Here is a 13,151-nt window from a genome sequence, read left to right on the forward strand (position 1 = left end):
GTTAGCGTGAAAAGTATTTAAAAAACATTAATTTCAACTGACCCAGGTTTTAACGATGTAAATTCAAAATGAATTGGTTGCGTTTGACCTATCAACAATCTTTCTTTTATATGGATTACTCCCCTTTTACATTCGTAGGCCAATCAGTAATTGATAAAATTTCAACCTTGGACGATTATCGATACACATTTCGATAATATATGTATCGTTTCAGTGTGGATTTTACTAGTTTTCGATAAAGGTAAGCGTTAGTTTTTGAAACGCGAGACTGTTTCATGTGACCTGATTTTAAATGTTAAAAAATTAATGGAAAACCTTACAATTAAACAAACCGGAAACGAAAACGAACAAAATGGCTACCGTGACCTTCTTTGACATTTGTTTGTTTACATTAACACAAAATGTAGAATTTTCGGTCAAATATTAATCTTTTGAAATGGCAGACAGTCAATTATCATGTGCTAGTTGTAGCACTGTACCGCCTGAACTTACCTGCCATCAAGACCCAGACTTTCACGAAGAGTTAGAATTAGTTGGTGAACTGTACTTTGACAATAATGAAAATGACGGTTCTGATGATTGTGACTCTTGTTCTGATATTGATAATGATTGCAACGAAAATGTTAACTCTTTGAATGAAAGTAATTATTTAGATACAGAAGGCATAAAGCAACAATCTTTTAAAATAAATGGCTGTGGTTGTACCCGTCTGTACTCAAACAAACCATGCAGCTCAGTTGTAAACTGGGGTACTCTTATTTCGTACAGGCTTTCTTGTTTGGAAAAATCAAAACAGGAACTAGATTTGATTGTAAAATACCAAATTTTCAATCATACGCAGAGTGGACCAGTTACAGTTGGATTAAAAAGAAAAGCAGTGGATAGAAAACGGCAAAGGCAGAATTTTTACTTTGCTGGGCAAGTAGTTTGTCGCAATACATTTGCTTTCGCTCATGGTGTGTCTAAAAACACAATTATTTCGATTGGTAGCTCCATTGATGTAAACAGTCTTGAAGCCAGAGTACATGGAAATAACAAGAAACTGCCTAAACACACACTCGAGTTACAAGGTGTCCAGATGGTAAAAACATTTCTTGAAAATTATAGTAGCCAAAATGGAATGCCACTACCTGGACGAACACCACAGGCCAATGAAAAGTGTATCCTCCTTCCATCAGACAAAAACAAAAGTGATATATATGAATTGTATTGTGGTGCACTTGACCGAACTGGCCAGAAACAAGTGGGGCCTTCCACTTTTAGGAAAATATGGTTAGAACAGTGTCCATATTTGTTGGTGATGAAGCCTGCCACTGATCTGTGTTTAAAATGTCAAAAACATGTAGAAAACATTACAAAGTCTGGTAACATCACAGAAGAAGAGAAACAAATAAAATTATAAAATTATCAAAAACATTTAGAGAAAGTAAAATGCCAGAGAGATCATTACAGGGAGCAATGTGAGAGGACAAAGCTTGAGTTTGATCAATTTTCAGATGCAAATAAAAAAAGAGGTATTTTACAAAAGTGATTAGTCAAGTTTATGCTAAAAAAGTGATTACAATTATGTTTTTGCTTGTATTTAAAATGTCATTTTGATAAACAAAAATGTTACTTATAGATTTCCAAGATGTTATATGAATAAATTAAAACAAAATTGTAAATACAATTATAAAGGCATGTTCACTTAGTGTTAATGCTATATTTTTTATATAATTAGCTAGGTTTGATATTAAACATATCTATCAATATATTTTAATACTTTTGACATGTTAGCAGTGGTTTAACAATACATTTTATTAACAAATGTAATTAACAATTGTGTGCAAAGCCAAAATAGTAATGATTTTTTTTTTAAACTTCATACTCATAACAGGACAAAGATCAAAAGCCACAGATGCCACGGTCCACTACAGCTTCGACTACAGCCAACAGGTGTTCTATCCTCAACAGGCACAGGCAGTGGGTCCGATGTACTTTAAAACTCCTCGAAAATGTCAATGCTTTGGGGTGTGCTGTGAGTCTTCAGGTAAATAAAAATAATGCATGGTTAAATTTTCAGAAAATTGTTATGTATATAAAATGTAACTTGTTGTAAAAAATTGTTGTGATCTATAATATATAACAAATTTAAATTGTTATTTATATTTATTTAGATTTAAGATTATTAGCACATACAAATATATAACACATGAGACAAAGAATGTATCACAGATTTCAAAGAGTTATCTAGGTTTATTTAAAATGCCAATTTAAGAGCATCAAATAAAACGTTGTTGCTGTATGCATACTTTTAACAATATGGAAGTTCTATAACTAAAGTAGGTTCATATGAGCATGGATGCTAAGGACCTATGGATAACCCATTAAGCTGAAAGCTTATTTACAATGGGGTCCAACAATGGGGTTTATATATTATTACTTATAATGTCCCAGTACGACATGTATATGTGCTATTATTTATACATTGCCAATTTGGTGTGAAAAAAGCCACATTTGGGTTGATTTTTACAGGAACGCAGATATTTTATCTCGTTGATGAGGCCTTTCAGTCCGTTGGAAAAGGGGCCAATAGTGTGACCTCAATGCTGCACCACCACTTTAGCCATCTTGGTTATGGAGAGAGGAATGTGGTCCTTCATATGGACAACTGTTCGGGGCAAAACAAGAATAACGCGGTCATAGGGTAAATATTTTGATTTGTATTAGTTAAAAATAGATTTACTACAATTTGCTAAGAAGGTTATTTAATAAATATTTTCATGCTAAGAATTCATAAATGATTTAATTTTAGTTTTGAAAAGACAGAATAAACTGTTGCTTATTTTATATCTTTGTTTACAGGTACGGCATGTGGCGGGTTCTTACAGGCCTGCACGACTCTATTGAGTTCAGCACCATGGAGGCCGGTCATACCAAATTTAGCCCAGACTGGCACTTTGGATTGTGGAAGGTATTAAATTGATGTTTTAAGTTTGCAAGAATAAAGAATCAATTATCTTTAATTATCAATACACATTTCATTTATTATACGTTGGCATATTTATTATTATATCTGAAAATACTGCAGCACCATTATATGGAAAGTAGTGTTAAGAACACAGGAGGGAAGCCCATATTTTTTTTATTTAATAGCATATATAAAAAAAAAAAAAAAATGGGCTTCCCTCCTGTGGTTAAGAAATGTTGTTGTAGGCAATACATTAAATTTTGCTTTCATATACTTAAAGGTGCGTTGGAGGAACACCACTGTCAACACCTTGGAAGATGTTGTGGAGACAGTCAGGCTATCATCCCGCAATGGGCACAACATTCCACACCTTGTACAAGATCCGGAGAATCCTGTCCAGTTTTACAACTGGACAGAATTCTTGAAACCAGTATTCAAGCCAATACCAAATCTGCTGTCATACCACCACTTCAGGTTTTCATTTATTGTTATTTTTCCACATATTAAAAACATTTCATGCTACAGGTATAAGTCAATACACTGTTTTTACACAATGATATCAGAAAAACGCTTAGATAAAAAAGTTCAGTACAGGCAGTCATGTGTTGTTTTATTGTTATTTTTATTTAAAAAGCAATTATATAACATGAAAAAGATAATAAAACATACATATTTTCTAAAAAATTATAAAATAATTTAACAGCATTATAGTTAGGTTCCAGTTTCTAAATTTATAACATGAAATCTAAGTTTGTGTATTTGTTTAAAATTCAGAATGACCTCTGACAAGCCAGGCATAGTGTATGTGAGGCGATATGCTTCGGATGCTGAGGAGGCTGTGAAGATCCTGAAGAAAGATTCTTTCGTTCTGAATGGAATGCCCCCCAAACTGGAGCCACTTGGCTTGTCTGCAGAACGCCAGTGGTACCTTCATGACGAAATCGCGCCACTCTGTAACTCATTATGTGCCAGTACCTGTCCACGGCCAGATGTACCGAAGCCGACGAAATAACAATGATTTTAAAATAGTTCCCCTGTTTTAGATTGTTCATGTTGTTTATGTATATAATGTATGGTAACCATGGAGACCTGACCATACCTCATTGTCAACTTCAACAACATTAGTATGTTTTTGTAAAACTCTTACAATGACTCAATACCAGGTGAAATGAAATATAATGCAGTGTGACAAGTAATATAATTGAATTTAAAATTTAATAGTTGTGTATATAAACTGAAAACATTAATTTAATGTAAATATTTATGTTAAGTCTCTTAGCCTTGGCTCTATTTTTCATGCAGTATGTAATATAGTATAAATGTAACAGTAAGAAATTGTTGATTGCATTTGATAACTAAAGAGTGTAGTATTATTGCTATGTTTAATGTAGAAGATGGTAATTATAACTGATATTCATATTGTATACTGTTGCCATGGTTACAACAAAATAATTATGTGTATATCATGTATTAATTTAAAAGTCTTTAATTAATGAACAATGTCTCATGTAAAATATAATTGTTATTGGAACAGTTTAAAGAAGAATTTTCAATTTTAATACGTCATGGTTCGCATATTAAATCTTAGCAAGTGTATTCTATGTAATTCAATTTCGGTTAGAGTCTGTGATCAATAGAACAAATTAATAGATAGAACATGTATACAATTAATTGATTCGTGTATTAAGTAACAGTTCTTTGATATATGTATATTACTTTCTTGCATTTTAAGGTGTGAGGAAATGCTTTGAACTGATTTTGTAAAAAAAAATCAATTATTTTGAAATTTTTGCAAATGGTTGCTATGGTAACCGAAATTTGTTTCGTAATGGTCTTATAAATTTACTTTAATTTAATATTATAAGTTTTGTCCTTGTAAAAGGACAGTGAGTGAGTGATTTTCCTCTGCAATTATAAATCTATTGAACCATAATGCAATTGACATGAAAATAAATGAACAGAATGACAAATTTCGTGTGTTGATGGGTATTTTTACGGTCATATTTTTAACATTAAAAAGAAGAATATGGCAAAATCTATATTTTTTCTGTGTTAACTATACATTGAGGCTTCTAAAAATGTTAATAACTCAATTTCGCCCATATACCCCATTTTGACCAAAAATCTCAGAACGAGCCACATCTATTCACAACCTTTCCTCCATCAAATTTTGCTCTTATTGACATCCAGCTTTCGCATACATTGGTGGTAAAATTTCCTATATCATGCAGTTATTTAAAGTCCCTTTTGCTTATTAACTGAATATAAAGTAAAAAATAAAAACTGCATATTAAAATAAGTAAAGGTAAAATGTAATCTATATTCAAACATATTCCATAAATTAGAATGAGGTCTTGTGGCATATAACTCTTAAATCTATAATGGTAATAGCACATTATCATTAAGACTTATCATCATGCTTTTAATATGTTATGTACAGTAACACAACCGGCTGTATTGGGAGCCGTTATTAGTCATGGTTACATTTTCAAGTAGAATAGAAGGGAACTGCTTGTTTTGCACAGTGTTCTAATTCTTCTCTTTTTATATCACCGGCGTTGAGCAGAGAGGCTAAGGATTTCCTGTAAGTGTGGTATACAGTAAATTTGTTAGTACAATTCTTCTCAAGAAGGTCATATATTTATTGACATCTTCCGCGCAGTCTGGCAATACGGTAAAATCACAGAAAACATTAAGAATTTTAATAACAAATTTAGCGCAAGTTTAGAGGAGTCAAGTCGGATGTGTTTTCTCATTATTTGTCTTACCAAAATGGTACCAAAAGTCTCAGGGCATGCCACAAATAAATTCCTGTGGCTTGTTAAGCATACTTCTTCCTTTTGGTAAGCACAACAATGTCAAAACATATAAGCTGTATTATTCAATTTCGGAAGAGAGGGTTGCTTCAGTTTCAATTATGTTGAGCACTCCAGGTTTATCAGGGTAAAAACTTCACTTGAATTTGAATGAATGTTGGTCTTTTAGTTTTACGAAGCATCGGTAAAAGGTCCTTACCGGTTCACTTTGCGTAAATAGTCGACGCCTTGCGTAGTAAAGAGGTTATCTTTTGGCGCACTATTTTATAGTAACAAGCCAGTTTATTAGGACAATTATTATTTCATATGTAGTAAATCCCAACAAGATTTTGTTGCAGTATTATAGTGTTCCCTATAAGCCGGTTACGGCTATTTTCGGTATTTACTTGTTAATTTATTTTTTAATTTATTTTATTCATGGGAATGCAAAACCGGAAAAAGCACCGTCCATCGGTAAAACCACATCAGCAGCCCGGATCGGTAAAACCACACCAGCAGCTCGGCCAAAATCTACCTGGCCCTAACCAACAATCCAGACAGCTGCCTAAAGGGTGCCCGCAAAGCTGTTTATTGCTGTATCATCATGTCTGCCTTGGTGGGTAGATGAGGATCTGTTTTGTTAAGTAAAACCCGGCTTTTTCCGTTCCATTTTGGGAAAGCACCACTCGGGAATTTCAAGTCGTGAAGAAACCATTTATGAAAGAAAAGAATAAAATAATGGAAAAACTGGCTCAATTGGGAAAAATAATCGCATGTAAAAAGAGTTTCTTATATTTCAAAGAAGCCGTTACTTGTTAACAACGCCTATTTTGTAGCCATATCATTAAACGTAAACAGAATATTTGAAACATTTATAATAAGTGTACATTACCACGCCTATGTTTATAAAATATAAACAAACATACGGTCAGTATTCAAAATTTCTTAACCAAAAAGTAAAAAGAGTTTAACAATTGCTGAAGCATATGTGGCTTCATCCCCCAAGAATATACATCGTTCAAAGACGTTTTGGGTTACTTCTGTGAGTTCTGTTAGGGTCTGAGTCCCATCGAACAAATCTGCCTTTTGTGGGGAGATCACACCAATTGGCTGCTAAAATCAATGCATTTGCATTGGGAATGCGACCGATATTCGGTCACGCGGGATAGGGCGGAAAAGGCCTGGAAACATTAATTTAATGATGATTGTCGATAACCAGTAAGTAAGAAGTCCTCTTTATTTAATGCTTTCCGGTGGTTTATAGAGAAATATCAGTGAATTAAAACTGATAATTTCACTGTTTCAAACAGTGAAAATTATCAGTGAGAATTATCGATAATTGTCATTGTTTACTGTGAAATGACGTCATTTTTTTTTACGAAATGACGTCATTATCCCAGCAAAATTCGTTAGTTAAACTCTTGAACAATGTATATAAACTGTGAAAAATGCATTAAATAAAAAGAAAATTTGTTGGATTCGGTGGATTATCGACTTTTATTCACTCGTGATCATAGAAAACATATATTTTCACTCGTGGCTGCGCCACTCGTGAAAATATTATTTTCTATGATCACTCGTGAATTAAAATCGATAATCCACCGGATCCAACAAATATCCTCTATATATATCTCTACAACATTACTTTTTACCTTAAGACTCATCCTGTCAAAATGCAAAATATATTACCATGCTGCCAGGTTATGTTGATGTGTATATCGAGTCTAAAATTTGTTATTTGCAGATAATTTTAATGCATAATTTTCTTACAAATATGTCTGCAGGGCTTGAAATATTTATAATGCATAATAAACCAATCCATTGCTGAAGTTCTAGATGGACGAATTAAGGGGCTTCTTACAAAATTAAATCCAAACCATTATGTAAGCTGTGAATGGCTATTGAATCAAAAATTAGTTATTTTGCAGTTATTTTGTAGGCATGTTTTGTCTGGATATTGTTTTTTTGAAGGCCCTGCCTTGCCTAGCTATTTCTTTAAGGCTATTGAGTCACATATTAGTCAGTTTGAACGCATACTTTGCCTAGCCATTTTGTTTGAAGGCTATTGAGTCCAAAATCAGTCATTTTAAAGGCATGCTTTGCCTTGCTATTTTTTGCAGGCTATTGAGTACAAAATTCGTTATTTTGAAGGCATGCTTTGCCTAGCTATTTTTTGATAATTAAGGGGCTTCTTACAAAATTAAATCCAAACCATTTATAAAATATAAACAAACATACGGTCAGTATTCAAAATTTCTTAACCAAAAAGTAAAAAGAGTTTAACAATTGCTGAAGCATATGTGGCTTCATCCCCCAAGAATATACATCGTTCAAAGACGTTTTGGGTTATTTCTGTGAGTTCTGTTAGGGTCTGAGTCCCATCGAACAAATCTGCCTTTTGTGGGGAGATCACACGAATTGGCTGCTAAAATCAATGCATTTGCATTGGGAATGCGACCGATATTCGGTCACGCGGGATAGGGCGGAAAAGGCCTGGAAACATTAATTTAATGATGATTGTCGATAACCAGTAAGTAAGAAGTCCTCTATATATCTCTACAACATTACTTTTTACCTTCAGATTCATCCTGTCAAAATGCAAAATATATTACCATGCTGCCAGGTTATGTTGATGTGTATATTGAGTCTAAAATTAGTTATTTGCAGATAATTTTAATGCATAATTTTCTTACAAATATGTCTGCAGGGCTTGAAAAATTTATAATGCATCATAAATCAATCCATTGCTGAAGTTCTAGATGTACAAATTAAGGGGCTTCTTACAAAATTAAATCCAAACCATTATGTAAGCTGTGGTGGCTATTGAGTCAAAAATTAGTTATTTTGCAGTTATTTTGTAGGCATGCTTTGTCTGGCTATTGTTATTTTGAAGGCTATTGAGTCAAAAATTAGTTATTTTTAAGGCATGCTTTGCCTAGCTATTTTTTTTAAGGCTATTGAGTCAAACATTTTTTTTTTGAAGGCATGCTTTGCCTTGTTATTTGCAGATATTTTGAAGGCATGCTTTGCCTTTTGTTTACAGTTTACTGCTTCCGACTCCAAGCATGCGTCCGTCCGCCCTGCTGCCAAAGTTTATTGGCAGTGGCCTCCTGTCATCGCTGGCCCAGTTTCGAGGGGAGGGCTGTCATAGCTGGCCCTCCTGGTTTCGAGAGCAGGGTATAGATGGGCTGCTGGGTCAGATTTGTTGGGTGGCCATATGGCAATCAGTGCCGGATGGACGCTTTTTATCTGGCACATTTTTTGGGGAAATATGACTTTGTTGGGAGTGCTGATGGCCGTCACCCGGGGTCAGCACTCATATACAATTTATTTGTGCAGTTAGTTATTTGCAGTTAGTTGGGCTTGCCATGATCGCAGGTGGCCCGTGCGGCTTGGAGTCGAGACATTATATGCTAGAACCATTTTGTTAATTATATAAGGTCCTTTAATAAAGAGTAAAAATTCAGTTGAGTCTTATGTCCTATATTTAATGCGTGAAAACATATACGTTTGCCAATGTAATTCCAGATGGCAGTTTGGGTTAGTTGTTGGCCTCTACAATAATATGGTCTATTTCTAATGAATAGACCTATTTATTGTTGGGCCAATCTGCTAGGGTAGAATGTTAGTTACCTGAATGTTGGTGTTTTTTAACCGTAAGTAAAAGCAGCGAATTTAACAAAATAAAATTTCTTTCTCGCCATTATCTACATAATTAAAGGTCGTTGTAATTTTTCTCCCCTCCCACCCTATGGAAGGGAATATCCGCTAGTCCATTCATGTTGACAGATGACAATTACATATTGCTAAATGACAATTGCATTTTGCTTTATTGTATTTGTTACAAAATAATTGCGTCTTACTTACGTCTTTATGCTTGTTTCTTTGGAGCAGTATTAATGTCAAAATTGTAATGCGCATTATTACAAGCGTTTTATGCTTGTTTATTATCTTTAATGAACAATGTTATTCAAAAACTATTGAAATGTGTGTAAATGTACTTTTCTTTCGGTTATTTCTATTCCGCTTTTCAAGTGTTTTGTTATGATATCGTCTGTTTTAGATCGGCAATTTGCAATATTGCAACCGCTAATCGCCTAATGCTTAACTGTAAACCGCAATACGCTAAACCTCAATACGCTAAACTGAATTCGATAATGAAACTAAACTTGATGTCAGCTCTACTTAATGACGTAATCAAGCTATACATTTGCGTTCAGCAAGCTTTTTAATGTTTCACTCAGTTTCTTAAAAAAAAATGTTGCGGTTGTTAATTTTCGTATATAGATCAATTCTTAATAGAAATGAAATTATTGTAATTCGAATACATTGATTCCAATATTGAGTGACGTGCGCAAAACATGTTGGTCGACATTTTCTTAGGGACAGACAGTCACAAAGTTTTTATAAATTCTAAATACTTGGAGGACGATAAAGTGTTCAAAATGTGGTGCAATTTATCCATAACTGTCTACTTAATATTAACTGTGCAGTGACCGTTTGTTCAGAAATCATCGGATATTGGAGATACTTGATTGACTTTATCACTGGCTGACCATGCTGACACTGAGTGACAGTGACGCCTGTTTTCGCGAGCATCATTCGGACTAAACCAGTTCTGACATCGATCGGTTAACATGTGGACCAATTAAGGTATTGCATGTGACGTCACAACCGGAACCGCCGCCATTTTGAAGGGCTTCCCTGTTCTAAAAATTGACATCGATACACTTGAGCAAATTTGAATCTTACAATAGCAAATATGGTCGTTAAATGTTCTATTTTGGGTTGTACAAATAGAAAAGATCGTGAGAAAGAGCTAGAGTTTTACCGCTTGCCTGCAGTAATCACAAATCAGGGTGAAGGCTGTGAAAAACTAAGCAATGAACGGCGCCGAGTATGGCTGGCAAATATCGGCCAGGACTTCGAAAATAAGAATCTACAGAATGTCAGAGTCTGTTCTGCGCACTTTGTGAATGGTCAGCTTCGTTATTTTGCACTTGCTGGTATAAAATCCTTCATATATACACAAAAACTCGGCAATTTGCCTGATTTTACCACCATTTAATGCTCGATTACCCAACCCACTTAATTTACCCTATGACTTCAAATGTCATTAAAACATCACAAAGGCTGCAGGAAACATGTCCATGGGATGTTTTCCTGTTGTTGTTTTTTTAAGACACACTTCATTACTGTAAGATATATTTTCTAACGTATTATTAAAATGAGTTTTTGTTGATATGAAAATGATTTATTAAAATTGTATTTCTATATTTCAGGAAAAAAGTCGTATCTCCATGACAGTCTGTCACCCGACTGGGACGCCACGCTGAAACTTGGTAAGAAACGGCATGCGTCAGAAACTGCTTCAGATAGGTATGACATAATGTTAGACCGAAAGAGGCGAAAGTCTAAGATAGATGAATCGGTTGCTGTTGCGGTCGAAGAAGAAATGGCGAATGACGGGTCACCTGAGGAGGCTGGAATGTATTTCCAAACCGACATCGACAAAGACCTTATGGACGCTATGCAGTCAGAGTTGCAGCAGTTACGCACAGAGAACACTGATTTCAAAGATAGGGTCATGTCGTTTGAAACACAGTTTTCCATGGACTACTTTAGGGACAATGATGAGAAGGTCAAGCACCTCAAAAGACTACAGACTTACACGACTCTAGTGATTCTCTACCAATTTCTTGAACCATTTCTCCCGACAAGTTTGATTATGAACAAGTTCAAGGTGATGACCCTTACCCTAGTGAAATTACGCTTAAACCTATCAAACATGTTCTTTGCCTACGAGTTCGAGACCAATCAGTCAACCATTTCGCGATTACTGACATCAACTCGTTTCGCTTTGTACAAACGTATGAAAAAACTAATTAAATGGCCTGAACGTGAAACTTTACAGAAAACGATGCCAATGGAATTTCGCAAGAACTTTGGAAATAAATACGCTGTGATTATAGACTGTTTTGAAGTAAATGTCGAGAAACCAACTGGACTGAGAGCTAAAGCCGAAACGTGGTCTTCTTACAAGCACCATCATACGATTAAATTTCTGATCGGTATAACACCACAGGAAACTGTTTCGTACATATCAGATGCCTGGGGTGGGCGCGTAAGTGACAAGTACATTACAGAACATAGTGGATTTTCAGATAAATTGTAACCAGGAGATCTTGTTTTAGCTGACCTAGGGTTCGATGTCAGCGACAGTGTTGGATCTGTTTGCGCGCAAGTTAAAAATTCCAGCATTTACGAAAGGGCGAGACCAGTTGTCACCGCTTGATGTCGAGGCCACTCGAAAACTGGCACATTCAAGAATTCATGTGGAACGTGTCATCTGATCAGTACGACAAAAATATACAATACTGAATGGCTCTTTGCCATTTAATTTCTTGATGAACAAAGACTCAAACGGGAAAACAGTCACTGATAAACTGGTCACAGTGTGTGTGGGCTTGTGAATCTATGTGATTCTGTTATTGACTTTAATTGAACAGTAACTGTATAAAGATGATTGTAATGGTATTTTTAAAATCACTGTTAGTGTATTCAGTAAACAACAGTTCATGTCGATAGGGGGAAGTTGTTGCTTACTTGTAGAGAAACCATTATATGCTACTGGTACAACATCTATGATTAGTATGAACATCAAAAACACATATGTATGAATATATGAATTTAATCGGTAAATAAGTGAGACTGATGTATATAAATAATAAAGAAAACATTTATTTTTATGTATAAAACAAAACGTTCATACTTAGAAAACTATTTACATCTATTTTACAAGCAGTAGTTGAAAATGCTATACATTTACCATTTCCAGTCAAATAAGCACCAATTAAAATGCTCTTTCAGCTATTATACTTGAAATTTGTTACTTAGATTAGTGGAACATCTAGACAACATATATATGATCTACTATTGTATTAACACAGTATTTCATTTATTTACATGTAATTTTGGGCACTTATTAAAATGTAGCTTTAGTTTTGTACATGACTTTACTTCTTTCCAAGTCTTTGTTTCTTGCACTTTGGTAGTTTCCTGCAGTCGGGACAGTACCACTTTCCGCGAGGAGATTTGTCAATTTTTACACAAGCATAGTGGAACCACTCTATTTCACAGTCTGAGTTGTCACACGCGATCATTTTCCCATGTTCCCCCTGCTCACAGTAACAAAACACTTCGTCCCCAAACTAATTAACTGTTAGTTTCTTATCGACAGGCTTATTTCCACTATCTGCTGTGATATTACTGTCCACAGGTGTGAGTGGTGATCTGTTGTATTTCGTTGCGACTTTGGAAAAGAACTTTCCAACTAGTTCAGGCAGGACGGCAGACACAAAGATTTGTTTAGAGCTGGCGCACATTTCACTCCAGAGTTCACTATC

The 13,151-nt window shown here is 34.8% G+C and overlaps 1 pseudogene; it reads left to right on the plus strand.

Annotated features, from left to right (window-relative positions):
• Window positions 1-1,081: 1,081 nt before the first annotated feature.
• LOC127854110 (uncharacterized) lies at window positions 1,082-5,092 on the plus strand (annotated as a pseudogene).
• The last annotated feature ends 8,059 nt before the right edge of the window (window positions 5,093-13,151 follow it).

This window comes from Dreissena polymorpha, chromosome 12, assembly GCF_020536995.1.
Source record: "Dreissena polymorpha isolate Duluth1 chromosome 12, UMN_Dpol_1.0, whole genome shotgun sequence".
Lineage (NCBI taxonomy): Eukaryota > Metazoa > Mollusca > Bivalvia > Myida > Dreissenidae > Dreissena > Dreissena polymorpha.